The sequence below is a fragment of the Lucilia cuprina genome, chromosome 4 (assembly GCF_022045245.1).
Source record: "Lucilia cuprina isolate Lc7/37 chromosome 4, ASM2204524v1, whole genome shotgun sequence".
NCBI classification, from domain to species: domain Eukaryota; kingdom Metazoa; phylum Arthropoda; class Insecta; order Diptera; family Calliphoridae; genus Lucilia; species Lucilia cuprina.
The window spans coordinates 97027179-97035336 of NC_060952.1; positions in this window are offsets into that span (position 1 = coordinate 97027179).

Here is an 8158-nt window from a genome sequence, read left to right on the forward strand (position 1 = left end):
AATTTTTTTTTTATAAAAACAATTTTAATTAAACTTTATGTAGAAATTTTTTTTTTATAGAAAATTGTTAATAAATTTTCTTTTTTTGAAAGTTTTTAATAAATTTTCAAAAATATTCAAAAATATTCTAATAAATAATTTTGACGAATTTCTTTATTTAAAAAACTTTTCAATAAATTTTCATAGACCCACAAAAGTATTTAAATTCTGGGTTCATATGAAATTCTAATACGATCTAGCCATGTCTGTCTGTCCGTCTGTCTGTTGAAAGCACGATAGAATCCGAACGAAAGAAGCTAAAGGATTGAAATTTTACACAAATGTTTTTTATAAGTATGGTTTGTTCAGTATTGAAAATGTTCAATATCGGTCTACGTTTTCGTATAGCCTCCATACGAGTGGCTCGCCGAAAAACAGCTTTAACAGTCTTAACAGTTTTTGAGAATTCAAGTATAGCGATGAAGTTCTTCTTATGTCAGCCAAATCTCCTTATCATATTTAATGAGAATCGGTCCATAATTGACCCTAATCCTCATATATTATTCCCTTCAAAAAATGATGCCCATATGAATGAATGACCATAGCTGTCTTAATAATACGAGTGTGGCGCTGAAAGTTTCTCGAGGGTAAATATCTATCTAAAGAATTTTAGGGGATCGATCCATAAATAATCCTACACCCATATAATGTACCCCTCAGAAACTGATTTTAACGCTTAATGCTGGCTTGAAAATACGAGTAGGGTAGAAGGGGGACCATACGCTTCTTTTTTATTGAGGCGGCCTCAAATTAAAACCACAATACATATTTTTAATTTTTTTTCTTGATTCGGATACTTAAATATGTTGGCTTTAGTTTTATTCCTTTCAATATTTTCTAAGTCATCCTCATGTACATATTTTTTTAACTTTTCCGCACTGACCAAAAACGGCGATACCGACTTATCCATGGAGTAAATGCGCCAATGGGATGGGCGAATATGTTATTAGTAAAATAAAAAAATACAAAAAATTAAAATTTATTTTTCTGTTTTATACTTTAACCCCCTTATTCATAAACAGCATTTTATTTTAAAAAAGGTTTATAAAAGAAAATTTCCATACGAAATTTGATTTATTAATCGTTTATAAAATAAAAATTTGTTTATGAATATGAGGGTAATTCTTTAAACAAAGTATAATAAAACAGATATTCATTGCTTATTTAACAAAACTTAAGAAAAAAATTAAAACAAATTATTACTGTTTTTTTTCTATATTTTAACCAAATTTGGTTCTGCATCACAAGCATTACATATATTTGGCGAAGGTGCCTCACGGGCAGTTCTGGCGTTTAGTTTCAATTTTTTTCAGGCTTCAAATTATATTATCGAAAATATTATTATGTCTTATTTTTCACTTATATTGGCATTCTAATACTGACCAATATATTTTTTCTATCACAAAAACTAAAAAAGTTAGCACAAAAAGTTCACACAGTGAAATATTCTCACAGCCCTTTGAAAAACAATTAATCATTTCTGCCTCCCATCATATGTAAAGTTAATGTTTCAAATTTTGCAGGGTTGATAGATAATCGATAAACGAAAACAAAATTTTATAATGCGATAAAATCGATTACTCAGTTTTCAAATTACTCGCTATTGGCAGATGTGCCATATGGCTATGATCCCCTTCTATCCTCAAGCTTCGTATTCGAATCGATCTATATTTGACCTTATCCTCATATAAGGCCCCCTTCAGTAACTGACTTGAACCCTCATAACTGGCTTAAGAATGCGAGCAAAGCTATGAAGTTCGATATACAGAAGTAAGTTTCTTGCAAGTCAAAATCTCATAATAATATCAACCTAATGTTAATAGCAGAGCATTCCATTTACTGCATACGGTTTGATGTTTGATATATAAAATTCGACATAGTCGAATATAATAATCTTATTTGTTGAAATTATAAAAATTGTAATTAATTTTCTATATTTGAAACATTTCCAATAAATTTTCTTTATTTAAAAAACTTTCCACAAATTTATAAAAATTTAAGAAAATTTTAAATAATTTTTTATTTATTTAAAATTTAATAAATTTTCTTTGTGTATAAAATTTTTAATAAAAAAATATTTCATCTTTCATCAGAAAACAATTGTGGAGTGTATTTACAATGAAAATGTTTCGTATATCATGGTTACTTAAACAAATTTTAATTTTTTTTGGGGTTTTTAATAAAAAAAAAAACATTATAAATACAAACTCATACATCATCAACTGTAATTATGAGTGCATTTGAGTGAGTGTATGTGAAAATATGTACATCTTTTGTTGGTTAATCTTTTTAAGAATCTTTAAAAGATACATATTAACTAACAAAATGAACATTTGTCAATCTTACTAATTGAGAAATATTTAAGAACACAAGATATTTATTAATTAATATAAACTTCTCACACATACACCTACTTTACATATGTATGCAACACATCCTGCTTATAAACACATAAACATACAAACCTATAATCATTTAAGTATTTTCGTGTCAGTTATTTAACCACAATTTATAATATTTTTTTAACCATTTCAATGTGTATTTTCTGTTACAGTTTTTTTCGCTTTTGTTGAGGTTTTAAGTATTTTTAGCCGTTTTTTTATACATATTTAACACATACATACACACATATGTATATAAATTTTGTAAGTAAACCTTAAATTTATTCATTGCTGCTGATGCCATTCTGTCTGTTTTCCTGCCTCGCAGCTTTCTAGAGTATGCATGTGTGAGTTTATGTATATGTGTGCGTGTATGTTTGTTTTAATTTTAGTCCTTATGATTGTCTTTAATGTTTTTATTCATTTAACCATTAAATTTTATCTGCAGACATTTATAAATTTGCAAACGTTAAAGTATTTAAGCAGTACTTATGTATGTGTGTCTTTCATATATTTTGTATGTATGTGTTTCTGTGTAGGTATTTGTAATGCCATTAATTTGTATTCTATAATTACAGTTTCATTTACTATGACTGACTCTTTAGTCGCATACAATTTGTCCTTGTTGCTGCTGCTGTCGGTCGCTATTGTTGGTTTCTGTATTTTTTCGCTTTTCTCTATCTCTCGATTCATTTAGTATTTGTTGTTAATGCATGGAACTGCTGTTGAAAGTCATACTGTTGCTTTCCTATAATCTATATGAAAAAATTTTAACTAACTAGTACACTGAAAAAAATCGTTTTAGAAAATTTCTTTATTTTTTTTTTTTGGAAAAAAAATTTCAATAAATTTTTTTTTCATTTAGAAAATTTTCAATTAATTTTTTTTATTTAGAAAATTTTCGATATATTTTTTATTTACATAAATTTAAAAAATATTTATATAGGAGAATTTTATCATTTTTTTATAAGAATTTGTTGATTTAGAATTTTCTTTTTATAGACATTTTCTATGATTTTTTTAAAGACATTTATAATACTATATTGGGAAGGGTATTATGCATTTGTGCTGATGTTTGTAACACCCACAATACTACAATTAGAATCACAAATTTTCAAGATAATTTAATGGAATTTGGCACATAATTTTCTTTTGGTCCAAAATCAGTCCATTATTTTGTTTAGCCCCCATACAACCGCATCCCCTGAATAGAACTCCTGGGCTCATAAATGTTCTATTATGTCAACAAAATTAGCAAAACTTATTTTTATAGAACTTTAAGCGACACTACATATTTTTGTAACGATCGAGCCTCATTTGACCCTAGCCCCATACTAACTTCCCTTCACAAAATTACTTGAAGGGTAGAATGGGGATCATACGCCATATGGGCACATCTGCCAATAGTGAAAAACTAGAAAACTGAGTAATCGATTTTATCGCATTATCAAATTTTGTTTTCATTTATCGATTATCTATCATCCCTGAAAATTTTAAACATTAACTTTACATATGATGGTAGGCAGACATGATTAATTGTTTTTCAAAGGGCTGTGAAACTATTTCACTGTTTGTAGTTTTTGTGATAGAAAAAATAGTGAACAATAAGACATAATAATATTTTCGATAATATAATTTGAAGCCCGAAAAAAATTGAAACTAAACCCCAAAACTGCCCGTGGGGCACATGCGCCAAATATATGTAATGCTTGTGATGTAGAACAAAATTTGGTTAAAATTTAGAAAAATCAGTAATAAATTGTTTTAATTTTTTTTGTTAAGTTTTGTGAAATAAACAATAAATATCTGGTAAATAAATATTATACTTTGTTTAATGAATTAAAGTATAAAACATCAAAATAAGTTTTTATTTTTGTAATTTTACTAATATCAAATCTGCCCCATCCCTTTGGCGCATTTACCCCATGGTAAGAACGGTATCGCCGTTTTTGGTCAGTGCGGAAAAGTTAAAAAAATATGTACATGAGGACGGAAATATTGAAAGGAATAAAAGTATAGCCAACATATCTAAGTATCCGAACCAAGAAAAAAATTAAGAATATGTATTGTGGTTTTAATTTGAGATCGCCTCAAAAAAAAGTGGCATATGGTCCCCCTTCTACCCTACTTGTTTTTATATGAATTTTCAATTTGTAGAAAGTTTTGTTTCTTTATATAGAAAATTTTAAAAAATTTTCTTTTTATGGAAATTTTTTTCAAATTTTCTTTAAAAAAGGAAAATTTCTATATTTTTTTTATAGAATATTTTCATAAAGTTTCTTTGTATAGAATATTTTCTATGAATTAAAAAAAAAAAAAATTCTAAGAATTTTTTTTAAAGAAATTTTTTATGAATTTTCGTTTTATAGAACATTTTCTATGATTTTTTAAATTAAATTTTCTATAAATTTTCTTTTTACAGAACATTTTATATGAATTTCTTGTTTATAGAACATTTTCTATGAAATTCCTTTTTATAGAACAATTTTATAGAAAATTTTCTATTAATTTTCTTTTTACAGAATATTTTCTATGAATTTTCTTTTTATAAACTTTTTTTTATAAATTGTCTTTTTATACAAAATTTTCTATAAATTTCCTTTTTATAGACAATTTTTTATTAATTTTCTTTTTATAGAAAATTTTCTATCAAGTTTCTTTTTACGGAAAGTTTTCTTTTTACAGGAAATTTTCAATGAATTTTCTTTTTATAGAAAATTTTTTAAAGAAAATTTTCTATTAATTTTCTTTTAAACAGATTATTTTTCTAAAATTTTAATTTTCCTTTAAACAGATTATTTTTCTAAAAGAAAAATTTCTTTAATTTTTTATACAAAATTGTCTATAAATTTTCTTTTTATACAAAATTTTATTTTTTAATAAAAATTTGAAATATTTTTTGAATTTTTCTTAAATTTTCTTTATAAAGTTTTTAATGAAAAAATTTAAAAATTCTCAAAAATAAAATATATATCAGTGTATGTATAACAATTTGATCTTCATCACTTTACCACTCCCATCCTTTCCGCAACTGCTTCCTTTGCACTGTAAATGTTGTAGAACATAAAATAGCATTGAAAGCGGCAACAAATTAAGGCAGAATTTGAAAACATAAACAAAAAACGCCAAGAGGAGGACAACCCACAACGTGGAATCATGACAGATTTGAGGTTGGTTAATTAAGCGAACATACAATTTATTAATGTTTTCAACACTCACAAGTAACATAAAACAGAAAATATGGATTAAAAAGAGAACAAAAATGTATATTAACTATTGTCATACCATAAACCCACACAGTAGTAAAACAAATATAAAAGAAAACCATTGCCATGTTTACTTCTTTCTAAAAATTTTTTTATGGTCTTGAAGATTGAGGAAACCATAAGGTATGGCCGTTTTTTGTTTAAGAAACAGGATACACTAATTTAGTTATTACTCTATAATATTAAAAAATTATTACAGCTTTTTCGTTTATACTAGTGTAATAAAAAGTAATAAGAACCGCAGACCAAATACCCAGAGGATTAAATTGATGAAAGGCAAGTTTATGTAGTTTTAGTTGCCACTAAAACTTTAATAGAAAATTTATGAACTTGAAGATGTTTTTGTTACTTAATATTAATGTTTTCTATTGTTTGTTACAGTTGTTAAAGAAAACTATTAAATTCCTCAGGTTAAATTGACGATATTTGCAATTTTATAAAAATAAACCCAGTGGCGTATGAGTAATATCATTTCTAACATATTTTACAGAAAGTGTTATAACTTTTAGACCAACAAAGATTTTAAAATGAATTAAAAATAATTGTAAAGACAACAAAATTTAAAATTTCTAAAAGCTTATTTATTTCATATAATTTAAAAGTATAATTTTAACAATTACTTTTTACCAGAAATTTTGTTTGGTGATTACTTCCTAATGCAAATTTAGCAACATTTAGCTTATTATAACAAAAAAGAAATAACAAATTTGCTTTCGTTTTTATATCTGTTTTAACAAATTGTTCTTTATTAAACAACTAACTGCCTCATTAGTTACGATTATATAAACAATTTGTAAAATACTTGTTTAAAACAAAATCCTAGACTATTACCAAAAATAATGAATATTTGTTAACATATTTTCTATTGTGTTATCTTTAACGAAAAAAAATGTGAAATGTACTTTAGACCAGAAAGTATCAAAAAAAGGAAATAGATTTCCTTGGACATAAGTTTTTGTGTTGCTCTTAGATTGTCCTTTTTAAGGAAGCAAGCACTTGTTTTTTTTGTGCAAAAAGTTGGGCAACAAAAAAAGAACGATTTTCTTAAATAAATACAAAAAAAACTTAAAAGAAGACAATAGTAGTAGTAGTAGTAGTAATAGGAAAAAAATGAAAATTCTTTCGAATAAAAAAAAATATAATCAGAAATAAAACCTTTACTGTTTTTGATTTGGCGATGTTTTTCTATTATATTTAAACAGTTTCCCTTATCGGTATGTCATTTTGTTTATTCAAGCGTTACAAATACCGGAAATAAAATGTAATTTGCAATTCTGATGAAGATGTTACAACACCCTATACATAGCAGATGTCTTTGGTCCAATGTTGGGCAAGAAAGCTTTTGAAATTCACTTGAGCAACTCAAAAATGTTATTGTCTTGTCATGAAATTTCGTCAAAAGAAAATCATGGTAAAATTGTATGTTTTCTTATTGGATGACTATAAAAGATATATGTATATGAACATTTTGTACATTTTTTACTTGAATGAAATTGTCTGCATTGTTCTGGCTGAGAAAATATTTTTGTAAAAATTACAATTTTATCTGTTACATGTGGTAAAAAAAAGTATAAAACAATCCTTTTTTTGCTATGAATTTTAAAATTGAACATTTTATTTCTGCTTTCCCTTTTATAACCACTTTTTCATATAATTCTACTCTAAAAGTCATAAAATAAGCATGTACATATGTATGTATATACATATCGCCTTGATAAGCATAGTTGCGAAAGCTTGAAAAGGGCCCTTTTTGCAAAATAGGGGAAGAAAACAGTTTAAAAATTTGTGAACATAGTTTTTTCGTATGTCTGTCTAACCGTTTTGTATTTATGTCTCATCAATAGGCTGTAAACATATGATGATATGCAAAACATTTATTAGAAAGTTATAGAATCCACAGAAAAGGGTTCAAAATATTCACTGTAAGCGCAACATCAATTCTTTGAAATAAATTGCTTAGAAACTCATTTATGATTGTGGCAAATTGCACTTCACAGCCACATAACTTTAGGGAAGATAAGGAGACATTTTTGAAGAAATATTGTGAAAACGGCTGTTGACTGGGAAGGTACAAATAGTGCCCAATATTTTTTAAGTTGTCACAACAAATGATTCATTAGACATCAAATAACAGTAAACAGACATTCTAAATACAATTACTAATGTGTAATTGACCAATAACCAATTATAATAACTTATAATTATAATTTAGATATTACATTTTTTCAATAACAAGTAATTGTTAGGAAATTCTTCGATTTTAATTAAAAGTAATTGTAATAAGTCAAACTTCAATTACAATTCAAAAACAATTACTTCAAATTTAATTGTAATTGAAAATGTAACTAACTAACTGACTAACTTACTAACTAACTAACTAACTAACTAACTAACTAACTAACTAACTAACTAACTAACTAACTAACTAACTAACTAACTAACTAACTAACAAACAAACTAACTAACTAACTA